This window comes from Ambystoma mexicanum, chromosome 6p (genome assembly GCF_040938575.1).
Source record: "Ambystoma mexicanum isolate Mex_15411 chromosome 6p, UKY_AmexF1_1, whole genome shotgun sequence".
NCBI lineage: Eukaryota > Metazoa > Chordata > Amphibia > Caudata > Ambystomatidae > Ambystoma > Ambystoma mexicanum.
In genome coordinates, this window is record NC_090935.1 from 538443285 (window position 1) to 538461188 (window position 17904).

A 17904-nucleotide genomic window follows, 5' to 3' on the forward strand; every position below is an offset into this window, starting at 1 on the left:
GTCCTGGGGAGATGCAACCCCTGGGTTTGAGGCCAAGGACAAGTCTTGTCTTGCAGTCCTGTTCTGGATAAGTTGCAGAGAGCGGAGAGTAGAAGAAGGCAGATTTAGAAAGAGGCTGTTGCAATAGTCCAGCCTAGAGAGAACCAGAGCTCTGGAGACAGTGAGCTTTTGGGGGAAGGAGAGGAAAGGAAGAATACCTCTGAGGAGGTGCAGCTGGTAGTGTGACGTCTTAGAGACGTCAGAGATGTGAGGAGAGAAGGAGAGTGTGGAGTTGAAGATGATCCCAAGGTTTTTAGCCTTGCAGGTGGGAGCAGGAAGAGGGCCAAGAGAGGCCGTCCAGAGTGCTGCAGGGAAGGAGGGAGTGGGTGTGCCGATGAAGAGAATCTCAGTCTTACTGGCATTAAGGCAGAGGTAATTGGTGCACACCACTCCTGGATAGCAGACAGACAGTCAGAGATGAGGGAAGGAGAGGAGGAAGCCGAGGGTAGCCTGAAAATGAGCTAGGTGTGATCCACATAGCACTGAAAGTTGGGGCAGAGAGCGGCGATGCGGTGGACAAGGAGTGCCAGGTATTGGTTGAACAGCCAGGGAGAAAGGGTAGACCCCTAGGGGACACCACATGTAGAGAAAAAGTTACCGGAGAGGAAGGACCCAAGTTGGACCTCAAAGGGTCGGTTAGAGAGGAAAGAAGTCAGCCAAGCCAGAGCCTGACCAGTGATACCCAAGTTATCACAGAGATAGTTGAGCAGGATGGCATTGTTGACAGGGTCAAAGGCAGAAAAGAGATCAAGCAAGATGAGGACAGAATGGGTTTTTGAGTCAAGGTTGGAGAGCAGGTCTTCACAGATGTTCAGGAGAGTATATGAGAGAACTCTACCTGTGGGGCAGCTGGTGACTGGCCTAAAAGGAAGATGCTGCTTAGATGGTTCATCATTGCTTCATTGACTGGAAATCAAGAAGAGTCAGGCGAGATAGCAAATGTTTTCATGGCACAAAACTCTGGCTGTGGTGAAGCTTGTGGCTGACCTGGCAAGAAGATTCTGATGGAGGCTTCTCAAGTTCTAAGAGACTGGCAGTTTGGCAGATGCTGTGCTACTAGTAGTACCTGTCTGCCTTCACAGGAAAATACTGATTGAATGTCTGATGTTGCTTGGACTGAAAATCAGTACGAGGCCGGCATTGCGGCAGCTGCCATTTAGAGGGCATGCATGGCTGGCTGTAAGTCTATATGGTGCTTTTCTTACTTGGGAATTTTCTAATGTGATAGTCTGTTGTTGCTTAGCTCTCTGGTAAACAATAGGATACTGACATAATTCAACACCATAACAGACAGTGTTTTGGAGGTAAACACAGAAACTGGTTGTAGTGCATCAGCGATGTAGCATAGCTGTCTTCATGATGAGAAGAGGCTTGTAGTGTAGGACGGTGGCAGATGGTTTTGAAGACTGTAGTGCTTATTAGGTCTGCATGTCATGGAAAGAAGGTCGTAGCTGGAAAAGTGAGTTATAACCTAGCAGTGTCATGGAAGATAATGGTTCATATTTTCAGAGGACACCTCCTGTGCTGCATGTCAGCAAATCTGTCAATATCATCACTCAAATATATCTCATCAACTTCCATAGGTTCACATGCCAGTATCAACAAATCACGAAATCTCTTGTCTCAACATCTATTTCGCAAATAGTTGTTAACTTTTCTCAAGCAGGAGAAGAACCTCTAATTTGTTGCAGTTGTAATCGGCAATGAAAGAACCAGATCCAACAGGTTTTGGACATCAGAAAATCCTGCTGATGATGTACGGAGATAGTACCTGACAGAGTGAATACCTGTCATAGTCTTGTCAGATAAAATCATCCTTGAAGTGGCAAGACCTGAATTCAATCCAACATAATTTACTTGGGGCCCTAGGTAGTGCTCAGCAAGAACATCTGCAGATGAGGAGTCCAAGAAATGCATAGCCTTTGAATTGAAGATGCCGGCAGCCTTGATAAGCCCATGTTATCTGTAAAACAAGCATGCAGCTCACTTACAAACTTATCTAAGGTGGTAAAAAACACCTCTTGCTTTAACCGTTCAGTCTGTGGCATTCTATCATCAGAGTGCTCATAATGTCCAGGTCTCTACATGCTACAGTGTCGATGATCTGTGACACAACTGTTTAACCCTTGTCGTATGTTTATATCTAGTGTTGTCTACTGTTTGTTACATATACCTTGATTTACAGCAGTCCCGGATAGCACTGCCTTTAGTTTTGTTTCACCAAAATTGTTGTACTCACCTGTGCGTTTACCTCAATATTTCAGAGGTTGGTACACAATTGTACCCCCCATTTTAGAACACCACCTGTCCGAAGTCACTTTCATGCTTATCGAAAGTATTGGAAATATTTAAAGATTGTGTGCGAAAAAATGAAAAAATGAAAAATCGGTTTTGAAATAAAATGTTTGCAAAACTTCTTGACTACATGGTGATCTCACATCCTGATTTCTTTTGACATTTATGGAGGTTTTGGCTGTACAGGGTCACTGTATTGATTTGGTTACAGATCAGTCACCACACTGTCATCTAAACTGGGAGCGGGAGATCATTTCTGAATTCCCTGCTGAACTTGACACATATGCATACTCTCATCACTCTGCAACCAAGAACTGACTGTGTGCTCTCAGAGGAAGGAAATGTTGGTAGAACAAGCAACAGAGGGCATATCCCCAAACATGCCAACATGGGAAGAACAATCCTCAATATCAGGATGGAAAGAACATTCAGCATTATCCAGGAAAGATGAAAAATTGCATATGTCAGCATCACGTGAAACCATCATTGCAATGTCTGCACGTGAACAAGGGACTTCAGTGTCCACTACAAATAAAGGCAAAGCTATGTCAGCCAAGATAGAAGGAGCTCCAGGCAAAGTGTCAGCATGTGAAGAACTCGGATCAATGTCAGCACATGTGGATATTGATGCAATTTCTGCACCTGAAAAAGCCACTCTGCTGCCAGCAAGAGTTAATATCCTGGCCGATGGTTCGACAAGATGCACAGCAGTGCTTGAACTGCCACTCAAGGTATCATCAGAAGAAGACTTCTGTTGCTTGCTTGGATCAGAGGCTGCAGTACTGTCAGCTATTTTTGGATTTTGAGAAAATAGCTCAGGTATTGAACCATGTTTTGGATCCTTGGGTTTTCCTGTAAGTGTAGACATGCTCTTACTTTTATTGCTGCTAAATGAGAAGCTATTATTCAAGCAAATTATGGATTCCTGGGTGTCCTCACTTGTTTTGTTCTTCACTCTTCTTTGGGAGACCACGTCTGCTGCATATCAAATAAGAGGAGACAAATCTAAAAATGAGTGTTTTGGCTTAGAACTAACATTCATATATTGGTGAATGCAGCATTTCACAAATGTGTTTGCTTTACTATCAATTAATGGCAATAAACACATCTGAACAATGGTGGTGTATGATAGCTCAAAATCAAAGAGGTGATGGCTTGGCAGGTTATGAACGATGGTCTGGAGGGTAACATAGAGTAATGCCAAAAGAAAAGATGAATTCTAAACCTTCCAGCCATTACCTGTTTTGCTTTGGTGTATTGTAACTAACAGAAGCTTGACAAGCTGGAACATCAAAAGGAGGCATCATTTGTCTGACAGATGAGACAGCTTGTGACAAAACAGGGTTCTAGGTTTTGTTACAGAAGTTAAGCAAAAGGGTATTTTGGATGGGCCTGCATACCGGCTATTAGCTTAACCCCCTGGCTTCGTGCATGTATGAAACACTCTTTAAACACAAGTACACATTAATGTGTTAACAGTATATACCTTAGCAGTGCTTTCTTTTTGTATCTTACTTTTAGGCCAGTCCTATCTGTCGGTGTTATAGTTTAGATTTCAGAGATGAACAGTTGTAACCTGTTCAGACTTTTCCCCTTAAAAAGAAGAAATCCCCTAGGTCCAGAAAATGGACTGAATTGAGGCATGTCTTCAGTGTCACACAGTTTGATGTTCATTTTGGGCATAGCCTGTGGGATATTTCGACCCACTCAGCTGTGCTATGCTACATCACTTTGCTGCATTGGTGCAAGAAACAGCAAAATGGCTGTGCTGACTCCTGTGCACACCAAGATCTCTAAACTGCATTTTGCGACAACCAGAAAATGGCTGCACCTCCCTGCCACACACATTTCAGGTGGGGTGGAACATAATACTCACTGCAGGAATGTGCCAGTGTGCTCTGCAACATTTAACATGGAGTGAAGTGAAAGAGGCAGCATTACTCGCTGAAAACCCCAAATGCCCCTTTAAAATGACACATTTTTCAACCTTTAAAAGTGCTGTTTGGCGCTAAATCCATCAATTTCTAGTGAACCACTGTGGTTAAAAGATGCCCTGCAATGCCCAGGATCATCCATTATGCCTCAGAGGAACCAGGCCTCATTTGAATAACAGCTCCTGTCAAAAATATCTTTGAAAAATCAACCAGGGGCGTCTAATTTCTTTGCAAAAGTATCAAGAATCAGCTGTTCAGCGAAATACTTAAATAGATGCCTGTTAAATGTATCCATGTTGCAAAACAACTCCAGCACTCAAGAAAAGAACTATAGCTGCAGAAAGTGTGTATTTGCTGGAGATGAAAACCGAGTTTAAAGAAATAGTAACATGTGCTTTTTCTGACTGAAGAGAGAAAATCGCCTATTTAAAAGTACATTGTTGTGTGAAGGCCTGCTTATTTAGCAATGTAAAAGGATTTGTTGCTGGTAAAAGTACACCTATAAACTGTTTTAATTCCACAAGTTAAGTCAAGATGTAAAATCAGAAAATGAAAGCTAAACTCAAAGGCTAAGTTGGCAAACTATATAAAAAAACTTGCTCTGCCAGTTGCTAGCTCTGAGAAAGGGTGACACCTCCTAATCTTCTGGCACAGGAAAGCGCTAATTACTAGCTTGAGGACTTTGAATGCAGCACGACAAAGGGACTTCCCAAGCTCATCAGACATTCGTCTTTGCTCCAGGATGACACAATGGCAGGCTGAGACTCTCACCTGTCAAGTGTGAGGGGCAATAAAACCTTCAATCAAGAGAGAGGCCCCTCATCCTGCTTCAATGGAAGTGACATTTGACAGCAGTTTGGGGGAATAAAGAAAAAAAACGGATCAAGTGACAAGGGACTTCCTTTTGGTTTTAAAAGCCTATTTTGTAACTGAACTTTAAAGATGTTTAACTTTGCAGCAAGAATTAGGAAAAAGATGAAAAGTGTGCAGTTGTAAATATAATTTTATGCTCTTTCTTTGAAAACTTGGTAGAACTCATTACTGCATAAGGAACAGAAGTTATAAAAAAATGACCGATTACGGGGAAAGTATTGATGTTGCGAACATAACATTTTGTACATCCATCCCCTGGGTAAATGCGCATCTGTGTACAAAATTGGGGAATTGGCCAAATCTTTCATGGTTAAAATTGCCAAAATGTAGCAGAAAGGCAAAACCAGGTCCCACAGACTTGGGGTTTGGATTGAAATATGATGCAAACAATATGTAACCTGCGTATCAGATTTTCTCAGAGGTTATAAATGCATTAATATGCATTTGTGGCAAAATTTGATTTTGGTTCCAGCAGCGAGGGGAGGTTTCTAGACACTGTAAAAAAATCACCCCATAAACATGACATCCTTTTTCTGTGATCCAATCAGCTGTGGGCAAGGCGGAAACAATGCTCTCGCCCAATCCTAGCATTATAGGTGTGGGTAGTAAGCCTGCCCCTGCCATATACTGTAGTGATGTCATCTGGCATGATAAATAAGGGCCCCTGACAACACAGATGGACTGATTCCTGACTTTCTTCCTGAATTCCTGCGTGGTATCCTGTTCCTGATTTCTTCATCCTGTTTGATCATGATTCCAGATTTTTCATTACAAAGCCAAGGCCTCTGCATTGCTGACCCCATTTTCAGCTAGGCCTCAAATTCTAAAAAAATCCCAAAAACCCAAGGGAAGCATCCTGATCCAGCCAGGCTTGCTACAACTAGATGCATGCCTGCTCCAAACTTGGCACCCTGCTGATCTGTCAGTCCAGTGCAGTCCAGTGACCATAACGGCCCAGCAGATCCTGTCCCGCCAGATTTGCCCAGATGTCCTTTGTTAGACCAGATCCATGTGGTGATGAGAACCCTTGACGGTCCAAAATCATAAATTAAAGTGGACTGTAAGTATTAATAGGAATCATAGAAAACCATAGCATACCTTGCCTTGCATTGTCCTATCCCAATCTCTAAACCATCCTATCCTTACCTTAATAACTTGTAACATTTTCAGAATCCTTATTGCAATCCTATCTTTCATTTATCTTGTTAAAAGCCATTTCTTTAGTCATTTATCTTGTGTAAATCCTAAACTATCAATCCTATTTCAAGTGATCCGACTGGTTCCACCAGGGGATCTGGGGTTGAAGTCATGAATCAACTCCAGAGCTTACTGTGTCCCTCTTTGGTATTCTAGCCTGAATGCTCTAGTCCAGAGTAAAACTATAGTAAATATTTTCTAGTCCAAACTGAGTTTCTTTTCTGTTTTCACTTCCCGATTTTTCTAAAAATGCCTCTTATTTTTTTTTTTTTTATTTATTGTTTGGCTGTATAGAACAACCTTTCAACAATTACAAAATAGATAAAAACACATATAAAAAACATATTGCAATTCAATTCATCTATATATAACATATTTTTTAAATTTGCACCTGACGCCCAATATATAAAAATTTTTTATAGCAGCAATATATTTTTTTTTTTTTTTTTTTTTTTTTTTTTTTTTTTCCCCCTTTCTTTCTTTCCCTTCTATCACCATTCTCTCATGACAGCATTCACAATCACCTTGGATATATTTCATTTAAAAATGCCTCTTATTCTACATTGCATATCTCCCTCAGTTTAATAGCTAGAGACCTCATTTCAATTCCAGAGTATACCTAAGACCCATAGCTACACCGCAACCCAAAAACAGTTTGGTTAATTTTAGGCGAGAATCAACGTTTTTTGCAAAGTTTTACACGTATGATTTTTATTCTACATTATTTTCAGCCTTCCATTCAAATTTGAATTGTTTACTTTTGCTTAAACTATTGACTGTGAGTGCTAGTATCTTTTCAATGTTGCTCCCATTGAAATCTGTACTGATTTAGGGATTTTTGCACACATTCAGTGTTTCATTCAGCCATTTCCGAAATGTCATTTTAAACAGTGTAAAGGTTTTAAATCCGTTTTTCTCTCTTGTTTGGAGAGGGAAGGTTGGATTTGAATTCTGTTTGTTGTTCCTTATTCCTGATTACCTGCTGCTTCCTTATATCTATTTAGAATTGCTTATTTGTGGGTTGAGGAATATTGCAGGGGGAAATCATAACTTAAGTGCTATCTTTCCAAATAAGTCAAAAGTGTTCTTTTCTATGGTGTTTTCTATTTTGTGTTGCTAAAGAGTGATTTAAAGTGCATTACATACCTTCTTAACTGTTATTGTCACCACATTGGTGATTGCTGCTCCCTATTAAAAAGTATAAGTTTGATTTGAATATTAAATAAATAAATAAATAAATATAACCTTTACCAACTAGCTGGATTCCTGGTCCATCGTGACCCGTGGTGTTTGAAAAGGGGTGTGATATGAGTGGTGTATCACTCAAATATTTAACCTATATATATAACAAAATAAGCATTTTGGTTGTGTGCTGCATACTAGGCTGAGACCAGGGTATATTGTCTGAATGAAATACTTAACAAGCCTGATTCATTGGAAGAGACAAAGCAATCCTTAAGTGTTGGAAGAACTAGGCCAAGTCTAATTCTGCAATGCAGAAATAGATGTGGGCTAACAGAATATTAACATATGCTATCCATTTCCAACTGCTCAATGGTGGTACTGCATACTGAAGTCTGAGAACACAGAAAGGAAGGGACTCCCACGAGAAGATGCAGGTCTGGAAAATAAAGTTTGGAATTGAAAACCAAACATCAGAATGGAAGAATCATTTGTGCAACACCACACCATATTCATTTCAAGGACTGAAGTACCCATAGTTTAATCACTCACATTCTGGTGGCTCTTTAGAGTTGACCTGCGCCTACTACATCTCAGCAAAAAGCACACTCAAAATTTGGTTGGAAAAGAAAAGCTGTAAAGGACTTGGCAGAAAAATAGTCAACCCTGAAAAAGGGGGGGCAGCCTGATGCTCCCCCACCCACTCCCCACTGGCGCAACAGGGGCCCCGCAGCCCCTGCAGTGCGGAGGGCCCCGCTAGCACATGTTCTGGGAGATGGCCCGACTTGGAGAAAAAAAATAATAATTTTCTCACATGTAAACAAACATTTTTCATTTTTAAATCACTGCATTCTTAAAGAAATGATTTCTGTAACAGAAATAATTTCTTTATGAAGGCAGAGTGACTACAAAAAGAAACTTTCTTTTTGAAGTCAGAGGGATCCCCACACCCCATGACATGGAAGGCCCCAGGCTGGAGGTCTCCATGTGATGGGGAGGGGAAGCCCTATGACTTCAAAAAGAAATAGTTTATTTTTGAAGTCACTCTGCCTCCATAAAGAAATTATTTCCGTTATGATTTAGTCCTTAACGGAAATAATTACTTTATGAAGTCAAAGTGACTTCAAAAAGAAACAATTTCTTTTTGAAGTAATAGGGCTTCCCTCAACCCCATGATGTGTGCGTGTGTGAGTGTATGGTGAACGGGTGTAAACTTAAATGTGTAGGTGGATGCATGTGTGAGAGTATGGTGAAAGGGTGCACGAAATGTATGGGTGGCTGGGTGTGCGTATGTTTGTACAATGAAGGGTGCACACTAAAATGTATGGGTTGCTGCCTGGGTGTGCCTGCATGGTGAAAGGGTGCACACTTAAGTCTATGAGTGGGTGCCTGGGTGTGTGTGCCTCTATGGTGAAAGGGTGCCCAATTACATTTACAGGTGGCTGCTTGAGTGTGCCTCTATGTTGAAAGGGTGCACACTTAAATGTACGGGTGGCTGCTTGGGTGTGCGTGTGTGTATATGGTGAATGGTGTGTGTGCTTATGTTCGCGGGCGAAACCAAACCTACATTTCAGGGGGCTAATCCTTCAAAGGTTGGGAGAGGGGAACACCTATTTGTGTGGGGGCATCTAACTTCTTTACGCATTTTAATGAGACTATTCTAGTGCAGTTTCAATGTTACAAGCACTTCACTCTCTCCTTTAAGTCTGAAAGCACCCACTTATGGAATACTGTGAGAATGAGTGGTCTCCTGTTCACTCTCTACCCTTCCAATCATTCCCCTGGCATGCAAGTACCAAACTCACATCACAATTTAAATTACCTAAAAAATGTGGCATTTGAATGCAGGTACTAACAGTGAAATGCTTTACGTTAGTAATTGCTGGGCCCTTGTTAACAGCGAAACCCAGGCGCCATTTAACATCTGTGTCCTTTTCAGTCCAGCAACTGCTCTGAAGGTCATCCAGGTTGAGTCAACATAGCCCGAAATGTCAGTGGGGGAGTGCTGAAGCCCAGTCAAATCAATGGTGTTATGCCACTACTTGTGTAATGCCTTGATTACTTATTGGTAATCGTCATTACGCCTAGCCCTATTCTTCCTTGTCCCTGTACTTGTGTATGAGGCAGTACTTGTGTATTCCTCATCCCAGTACTTACCTATGAGGCAAAGAGCCTCATAGGTAAGCTCTGGGACAGGAAGAGGGGTGTGAAGGTAAGTCTGGGTCAATTTGCTGATTTTGGAGGTTGGGGTAGGGATGGGAGGGAGAGGGGATGTGTGGGTGGCAGGATTGTGTGATAAATCATAATGGTTGTCCATGTCCAGGCTAAGCAGGCATGATATGAGGTATTAGTGGCTAGAGAGGCATTTTGGTACAGCCACTCTATTCATTCCTCAGTTTGGTATGACTTATTTTTTTTACTGCACATTTATGATAAAGCAGTCCTGCCAAGAGTAATCACCTGGCTAGACTGGCATTTGGGTACTGCCAGTCTAGCCGTTTCTTACTGCGGCAGTGTATATTTCTTTGGGCATCTGTGATAAAATGATATGATATGATATAAGTCATTTATAACATGCCTGTAGTGTTTCTAGGCGTGACAAGACAAGAGAGGGAAGATAGAGGGAGGACAGAACAAACAATCTTACTAGGCCTTGTGTCATTCCAATCGTGCAAGTGCGAGAATGAGAAATTCAAGGTGAAAGGGAGGGGGGAAGTGCAAGGAAGAGGGGAGGGGAAAACAGGACAGTAATACTCTGAGTAAGTGCAGCCAGGGCAGCGCAGCTCTGGGTAGTGCAAGGAGAACAAGTGACTGTAGGGTTACAGTTACAGCCCCTAAGTGCGTGGTAGGCCCGGAGGCAGTGCAAGGGTGACTGATCAAGAAAGAGCCTGGACTCAGTGAGACTCTGAGGGTAGCCAAGCAACCAGTCGGTACAGTAGACAGGTAAGTCAGCAGGGGACGGAGAGAGAGAAACCAGAGGAGAAAAGGAAAGTTTTGATCTGCTTCTGGAAATTCAGGTGGTCCGCTCAAGTTTGAGAGGGGCAGGGAGGCCATTCCAGATGGAGGCACCTACAGAGGAGAGAGATCTAACCCCCACTCTCTGCCTGGAGAAGCGTCTAAACCTTAGAGAGTTGGAGATAGCTGGGGGAAGAGCTTGAGAAGGAAGGTATTTTGGAAGAGAGCATTGGATGTAGTGCGGGACCCGTCCCCAGAATGCCTTATGGACAATGCAAAGTGTCATGAACTTGGTGATTGCAGCCACCGGGCTTGAGGCCAAGGATAAGTCTTGCAGTCCTGTTCTGGATTGGTTGCAGAGGGCAGAGAGTAGCGGAAGGTAGATTGAGAAAGAGGCTGTTGCAGTAGTCCAGCCTAGAGAGAAACAGGGCTCTGGAGACAGTGAACTTCTGGGGGAAAGTGAAAAAGAGAAGAGTCCCTTTGAGGAGGAGCAGCTGGTAGTGGGACTTCTTGGAGACGTCCGAGATGTGAGGAGGGAAAGAGAGACTGGAGTCAAAGATGACACCAACGATTTTGGCCTTGCAGGAAAGCGAAGCAAGAGGGCCCAAGGTGGGTGGCCAGAGTGAGAGAGGGAAAGCAGGGGCAGGGGTCCCAATGAGAAGGATCTCTGCCTTAATGGGATTAAGTCAGAGATTGTTAGAGGCGCACCAATCCTGATTCGCCTGTAGACAGTCAGGAATGAGCATGAGGAGAGGGGCCTGAAGGAAAGCTGAGTGTCTTCCGCATAACACTGAAAGTTAGAGGAGAAGGTAGAGATCAATTGGGCCAAAGAGGCCAAGCCGAGGTTGAGGTTGAAAAACCAGGGTGAGAGGATAGAGCCCTGGGGAACACCACAGGTAGAGAGAGGTGTCAGAGAGAATGGGACCAAGTTGGACCTGGGAGGGGCAGTCCAAGATGAAGGAGGTCTGCCACACCAGGGCCTGATCTGTGATGCCCAGGTTCTCACATAGTCGATTGATCAGCATGGCTTGGTTGACTGTGTCAAAATGAGAGGAAAGATCAAGGAGGATTAGGACAAAAGGAATGCTGCAATCAACGTTAGAGAGCAGATCTTCACAGGTGTTCAGGAGAGCAGTTTCTGTGCCTCTGGCAGCTCTGAAGCCAGACTGATGGTCATGGAGACAACCAACAGATTCAGTGTGGAGAGTAAGCTGGGAGATGGCCAACTTTTCCAAGAGTTTGCACAGGAAAGGGGTGATGCAGATTGGGTGATAGTTTGCCGGCCAGGTAGGATTAGCAGAAGGCTTCCTGAGGAGTGGGTGCATGAGGGTGTACTTAAGAGGAGAGGGGAATGTTGCACTGGTGAAAGAGTGATTACAGAAATTGGCCAAGACTGGAGCGAGGGTGTCAATATGGTCCATGATGGTTCTGGAGGAGCAGGGGAGCACCTGTTTGGATGACACTTTCATAGATTGGATGTGTCTAGAAACCTTGTCAGGTGTTGTCAAAGAGAAAGATGATAAAGGAGGAGGAGAGGTAGAGATGGCCAAAGGGGGGGTAGAGAGAGGACGAGGGAGAGGAAGCGCAGATAGAGGATAGGATGTCCTGAGGTTTAGCAGAGAAGTGAGAGGCCAGAGCCATACAGAGGGCCTGGGAGGGAACAGGAGAGGTAGAGACTGCAACAGGATTGACCAGTTCCTTGAAGATTTTAAAGAGTTTGGCCATGTTGTTAGAGGCCATAGAGACCCGGGATTGAATGTTTGCTCTCTTCTTGATGAGGGTTGTTGCTTCGACTGGCATTTTGGTGCCTAGTTATGTATAAATGTGGCCTGGCATGCTTTACTGTAATGTTATTACGTGTCTACACTGGTCTACATTGCGCAGCCAGAGGGACATGTTTTCAATGTGGTATGGCTTTTTAAATTTTAAAGCATTAATGTTCCTGTGCACTGTTGGTGACTTGCATGTATTGGATTGGTGTTACCCTACAAAACAATTGCAAACACTCTGGCTTTTTAGCCAATTTTTCCTCAGAAAGTGTGCTGTATATTGCATTAAAACACATATTTATATCTTTCTCCTAGTACAATGTGCGGCATACCCCTTCAGCAGCACGTTTGTGCGTATTGTGCAATCGTGTTAATCTAGGCCGGCCCAGAGTGTGGCATGACCCGTGATTGGTTGCCGAGTTGGGGTGGCCCGCTCAGCATGGCACGCAGGGGGGCCCCCACATTTTGTGTTACGCCACTGCCACCCATATACTACCTTTAAAGACTCTGCTCTGGGGTTTGCCTCAGGATGTGAGCAGAAATAGGCTGGCAGTAGGCCTGCTCTGAGAGACAGCATTTATGGCATGCCTCGTTCTGCCAGGCCAACAGCTCTGCCCTGTTGTGGCAAAATTGCCTTTAATTCAAATATGAAGGGCTAAGTAGTAAGAAATGTACATTCGACAATACATATTGTAATTATGTGAAAAATTACTACCTCCCAACCCTCTTTCAGACACCTGTTCCGTGACAGTTACTGTGTGAATCCCCCGGCGGTTGGCGAGTATACAGATTAGGGGCGGGCGGGGGCACAGGGCAGTGAAGGAAAGGGAACAGATCGAGAAACAGAGGTAAGACCGGAGACAATATAGTAGGGATACTTTGACATGGTCGAAAGTACTTTCCCACGTTAATCGAGTATCGAAATAGTTAGTACATTGGGTGTAAGGTTTCCTGGGGAAATGTTTGCCAAACTGTGCATTATAAATTAATTTTGGGCTGTAGCCAACTTCTAACTGTGAGACACCACTGCAAGGCATTAAACCTGTCAGCATTAACCCACACAACCAACCCTCAATGGTCTTATGGGACGGCCTGACCAGGTCACATCAGGTGGAAACACAGGTGCATGGATTAATATGGTAGAGAAGGAGGTGGCAGTGTGGAACACAGAGATAGGCACAGGTTATGTCACATAATAAGCCGACACAAATAGGGCCCAGAATGGTGATGGGGGAATGGTCAGTAAGGAAGGAGATGAGCCAGTCCAGTGCCTGACCCGAGATACCAAGGGTATCATAGAGCCTTTTTTTGAGGATGGAGTGCCGGTGAAGGCAATGCCCGATCAGTACTCAGATTGGTCAGGGCCGGTGGCAGCTGGTAGGTAGGCCCCTGGAGGAGCTGGCTGAGCGAAACTTCCCCCAAGGACCCAGGCACTGCAAGAGCACCACCAGGAGTCCAGGTGAAGCCACAGCGCACACTGTACACAAGTGCAGAGTCAATCATGAGTCCAACAGCGGAGACAGTAATGGACATGATGAAATGAACTGCTGCTGGGTGCTGGCTGGTATCTTGTTAGTGAAGCGCGTTAGCTGTTAGCACTCCCCAGATCCCGACTGGGGAGGTCTAATGGCTAATGCTCTCAACTCACAATGCCAACAGCACGTGTCTGCAGTCGTAAAGCCTGCTGCGCAGCACAATTTACACAAACGAAACAGACAGAACGTGCTAGTCTGAGTCTTCCACTCCTCATACCACCCTCACCACCCACTCCTCGACTTACCTAAGGCACACAGGCCTGGCCCCAACAGCACCACTCCTCGCAGCTGCTTGAAACAAATGTACAACTGCTGAGTAAGACAACATCCAGGACGGGCGGCTGAGTCCAAGAAGCTAGTACTGCGCGTGCCCATCTTGCCACACCCCCAGCACAGGTTTTGCAACAGGAGTGGCTGGGGTCACAAATCAAAAGCCAGGGTCACTGTAGTGAACCCTGGTGACCCCTAAACGTCATCCCTGGTTTGGCAGTAACCATTTCTTTCAGGCATGTTGCTGCAAATACTTATTGGCCCTGCATGTATTGGGGGCTGACACTAGCCTCAAGCTCATGTGGCAACAGTCAGTAAACGCATTTATAAGTGGCAGTAATGCACCCAACACTTGCATGTGCCTAGAAGCAACAGCTGTGGATTTGTTGTGCCTTCAGCCAAGTCTTCCCTCTTCATGCAAATCACCACACTGCTGGCATGTTTCATAAGTGAGCATGGTGGCAGATTTATCAAATCATGTAATACATATTTTGTTAGTTTAATTGGTCGCACTGCATTCATTAACTGTGGTTTTCTCCTTCTTTAGTTTCAGGACTAAGCGACTGTTTTGCATGTATGAAGAGATATGTCAGGCAAGAGTCTGGAGCAGTGATCTTTAAACTGTGGGGATGGTCCCCCTAGGGGTGGCCTGAAGGATTACCGGGGGCGGGGGGGGGGGCACAAAGCACTTTGAAACTGGATTACAGTAACTGTTTGTAATGGAAAATAAAAGCATACATGCCTTGTGGGGGACCCTGGAACAATATTGTTACCCAAGGGGGGATGGTGGGGTGGAGACTCAGCATAAAAAAGTTTGATGACAATTAGTCTAGAGGAATCTAAGAACCCCCTGTTCCTTCATCCTCATAAGTGTCCTTTTTGGTCTGTTCTGAACTGGTCTACGCAGGAGGTTTCCTGCTGATTGGCTATTATCAGAAGCCCAGCCCTCATCTCTCTCCAGAACAGGTCTCCACTCATGCTTGACTAATTGGACCATCTGGCAATTCCCTTTGACATTAGCCACACCACTCCAGTCAAACACACCCATCGGAAACACAGCAAATAAGCATTATGATCATTCAAGTACTTGAAACTCTCATGGAAGACCTCAACAACCTCCACCTCACAAGAGCCAATGTAGCAAGACAGCAACTCACTTTTTTAAGAATTGAACACTACTCTTTCAACCAACATCATCTGCAAGAAACAATGCACCCTCAAGCCTAAACCTTCCCCACCCTGGTACACTGGTGCTCAAGAGATCAACCTCAACTAACCAACCATCAGCAAACAAGGAAAGACTTGGTGACACTCCTGCAATGCATCAGACCTTGCGCTGCTCAAGCAACTCTGCACTACAAGCAGATGACTGATCATCACTACAAAGGCCAACCACTTCCAGAACCCCATAGACAAGGTCAACAATGAAAGCAGGCCCCTCTTAAAAGCCACAAACTATTGCCTCAACCTTGTCCGTGACTCGCCTTTTCTGCACTCAATCAAAAAATCCACCATCTATTATTTTTTCATCAACAAGATTAGCATGATCCGCTAGAACATAGACACCAATGTCACAACTGACATCACACCACACAAGCCATTTAGCAAAACCACTAATATCTGGACAACTTTGAAGACCCTCTTCATGGAGGACCTGCCTGCCAGCCCAGCATCCCTCAAAGCCATATTGTGTGTAGATGTCATCCACCCTGCCTTTGTATTCAAGACCATTCTGACTGAAGCACACCTCCCTTACCTGGCAATCATCAACAGCTCCCTGACTTACGTCACCTTCCTCTTGACCCTCAAGAATAGACATATCATCCCGCTTCTCAAGAAACCAACACTGCACCATGACAACTTCAGCAACGAATGCCCCATCACTGATCTTCCATTACTAGGTAAAACCTTGGAAGACAACAGCCACACAGCTCTTGCAACACATGGACACCAGCAGCCTCCTTCAGTCCCGCCAATCTGGCTTCAGAATGAAATGTAGCACAGAAACAGCTACCATCAAGGTTATTGATTTGATGATGCTCTTAACATCCTCAATGATGGTCATCCTTGCCTCCAAGTTCTCCGTGACCTTTCATATGTGCTTGACATAGTAGACCACCAGACACTCACCAACATTCTAAATCACTGCATGGAGATCAGTGGGAACATCCTCAGCTGGTTAAAATCTTACCTTGCTAATCACTATCAATTTGTCCAAATGGATTGCACGAGATCACCAACTCTACCCATCACACATGGAGTCCACAAGGATCAATCCTCTTCCCTCTTGTTCTTCAACCTTTATGTGGAACCACTCAGAACCTTCCTGGCTGCACCCAATATACAACACGCACATGAATCACAGCCTTACCTCAGTGCTTACTTGAAGTGCAATCCCCTCCAAGATAGAATTCTGGCTGTTGACCAAAATCACTGAACACAATGCCACCCAGACCTGGCTCTCTGCTATGAAATGTGAGGGCTTCATAACCCAGCTGACTACCTGCAGCAATACCCCTGGGTTCTACATCAAACAATACCTCTCCTTCAAAGAGCACAAAACAAGGAAGGCACAAACAGACAGTTGCCAACTTCCCTTCCTGTGGAAAATCAATCCTTTTTTCCCAGCAAACAAATTCAGATATTTTGTCCAATCCTTGGTACTCTCCCACATGGATGGTGGCAATGCCCTCTTAGAAGGTCTTCCAGCAACTACCTTGGCATCTGTCGATGTGCCCTACATGCTCAACCCTCTTCAAAACAGTATATTTCAAGGACTGACTTCTCCCTAACACTTAGGTCCACACACCCTCTGTGCCTCACCCAACCTGAGACTGGGCAATTTGCTCCTCCTTGTTTCCTCCCCTGGTTGCTTGTGGGTGCCTTGCTGCCAAATTGCCTGCCTTCCCCCTTCCCACATTGTTAGTTCTCCACATCCTTGTATTGATACCATACAAGGATGTCCACTACCCAATGACCGTTGCTTCCCAAAGCTAGGTCCACACTCAGTCAATACAATAAAAAAATAAAAAAAATAAAAAATAAAAAAATAAAAAAAATAAAAAAATAAAAATAATGATAATAATAATGATAATAATAATAATAATAATAATATTAAATATCACTAAGAAAATATATTATATTTGTTTTGGATGTAAATAGCCTTCCAAATATAAACCTTTAAAATCCTTGGTTTACATTCTTTGAACACACCAATGATAGAACAACAATAGTAAAACAATGTATAGATTTGCTAATAAGTCATTTGGTGACAATTCATTACTTGCCTTAAAAAATAAATTTTGCACTTAAGTTCTGTTATTTATAATAATAGGACAGTTGGTTTGAAAAACATATTTTATTATTTGAATAAACAATAAAATGTAGGTTGTGGTTCTGAAAAAGTGTATCATAAAATGACATTTTCTTTTTTAAAGACAGCAAACAAACGTAGAACAGCACCCACACCAAATGGTAAAAGAGGTAGAGAAACAAAGTCCCTTATATGTGGCTTTCTTTGCCTTTCATCCTCTCCTTTTCCCCCATTGCTCCCCTCTCCTTCACACATTTCTGCTTCCTTCCCTGTCGCTATTAGTGATGTGGACTTTTTCTCATGTGGATCAACTATCATCCAGTAGCATAAATAATAGGATTTTCCACAAGTCAAGCTTATAAATGTAGTGAGTTTGCAACTTCCTATCAGAAAATTAAGGAGTTTCTTGGGCTTATGTTCTTGAACAAGACCACTGTTAAAACACAAATGATCTCAAGTGCTTACCTCGTAATGATTTCAAGTGCAGTATAGTAATATCATACATACATTTTATTATTTTTGGTCAATCCTTGCAATTGACT